Raw genomic sequence first — 1,796 nt, 5'->3', positions numbered from 1 at the left:
TCAGAACTTTGGCTGCTCTTTTCAGGAACAGACCAGATAAGGGAGTAACCCTTTCCTCTGTAGCACCAAATTTTGAACTAAAACGTATCATGTTCCACATGATTAGGGAAGCAGGGGTCTTCAATGGACTCCCTGCAGAAGATCCTTACACACACCTCACAACATTCCAAGATATTTGTGATAATTCTAAAGCTGAGGGTGTAACAGAGGAGAGCATGAGAATGAGGTTGTTCCCTCACTCCATGGGCTTAAAAGCTAAAACATGGATGAAAACTCTCACCCGTGGATCAATCCACACATGGGAAGAACTCTCTAATAAGTTCATAGAGAGGTTTCTCCCAATGTCTCGACAAGCTGATGTTAGAGCTGAAATCTCTAACTTCAGAATGTTTTATGGAGAAAATCTCTATGAAGAATGGGAGAGATACAAGGACATCATAAGAAAATGTCCAAACCATGGGGTAAAGAGTTGGGGAGTGTTACAATCTTTCTATAAGAGACTTGACATACTTCTCAATCTCACCTAGATTTTGCTGCATGAGGATATTTCTTTACAGGAACACTTGAATCAAGGTACGAAATCATAGCAGGGACTGCTGAAAGATGTCTCCAATGGCCAATAGACAGAGTGAGCCCAGTGAGGAAGCTAGGCATGCTAGAACTGGATAAACAAACAGCCATTGAAGCCCAGCTGGCATCACTCACGAATAAAGTGAAGAACCTGAGAGCTGACCAAGCAGACCAAGGATGGAAGTCTTACATCTCACAGTAACTGAAACAGAACCATGCTCAGCCTGTGGTGACCTTCATGACTCAACAGACTGCCCATCCACTGCATTGGTGTGTTATGCAGAAAATTTTGGCAATAGGAACTTCACCAGAGACAATCAACAAGCAGGACGAAATACACATTCAAGCCCTGGAGGAACTATCATTAAGCATCAGAACCACAACACCCAATGGAGGCCACCCATTAACCAGAGACCATTCAACAACAATCAGCAGCAGTATCAGCAAGGTAGCGGCAGTGGAACGTTTGAACAAAGAAGAAACAACTACGTTCCGTTCCAAAGAGATGACCAACGCATCAACACCCTGGAAAATTATGTCAAGGAATATGTCACCAGGAATGATGCAGTGGTCAGGAACATTGAGTCCCATTTAGGGCAGATTGTTGCCAAACTTCAAACCAGAACACTAGGATCACTACCAGGGGACACTGAGGTCCCCTCCACCATTTCTGAAACCCTTTGAGAGGTAAGTACCATGTTTAGCTAAAGACATTAAACTAAGCGCTGACTGGGAGGCAACCCAGTAGATACATTTGCTCTCTGACAAAGAGAAAAGTTTTGGGGTAGTTGTCAATAACCATATAGATCCCAAAAAGGAGGGAACGTCTAATGTTCCTCTCCAAAAAGTCCAAATAAAGTACGTTCCATTCCAGGAATGTAGTTTTGGGGTGGTCCCTGACCACACAATCCCAATATAAAATATATATATATATATATATATATATAGATATAATTATATGTTTTGTTACATGTTCATTTAGATTTATTAAATAATAGGTGATAGGTTAGTACGTTCCCTTTTCCTTATTTAGTACTCATTGTTGTATGTTTTCTTATTATTTATTTCAGTTATTTATTTATTTATTAGTTAGGAAAAGATAAAGAGAATGTTGCCTGGGTTAGGAGATAAGAGTGACTGGGACACCTGTCCCTGCTGAGTCACTTAAAAAGATACGCAACCATATCTAATTTGCATTCATTGCAAATCATGGAAACGCGCGCAGA

General features: G+C 40.9%; 1 non-coding gene across 1 annotated transcript; it reads right to left on the bottom strand.

Annotated features, from left to right (window-relative positions):
• Nucleotides 1-356: 356 nt before the first annotated feature.
• LOC133293768 (small nucleolar RNA R71) lies at nt 357-463 on the bottom strand. The gene has a single exon (XR_009749106.1). It is a non-coding gene; the product is annotated as a small nucleolar RNA R71 (small nucleolar RNA).
• Nucleotides 464-1,796: the final 1,333 nt, after the last annotated feature.

This window comes from Gastrolobium bilobum, unplaced genomic scaffold (assembly GCF_033153095.1).
Source record: "Gastrolobium bilobum isolate Gb01-03AN ecotype WA unplaced genomic scaffold, APGP_CSIRO_Gbil_v1 utg13391, whole genome shotgun sequence".
In the NCBI taxonomy this organism is placed as follows: Eukaryota; Viridiplantae; Streptophyta; class Magnoliopsida; order Fabales; family Fabaceae; genus Gastrolobium; species Gastrolobium bilobum.
This window is presented reverse-complemented; position numbering and strand designations above follow the sequence as displayed.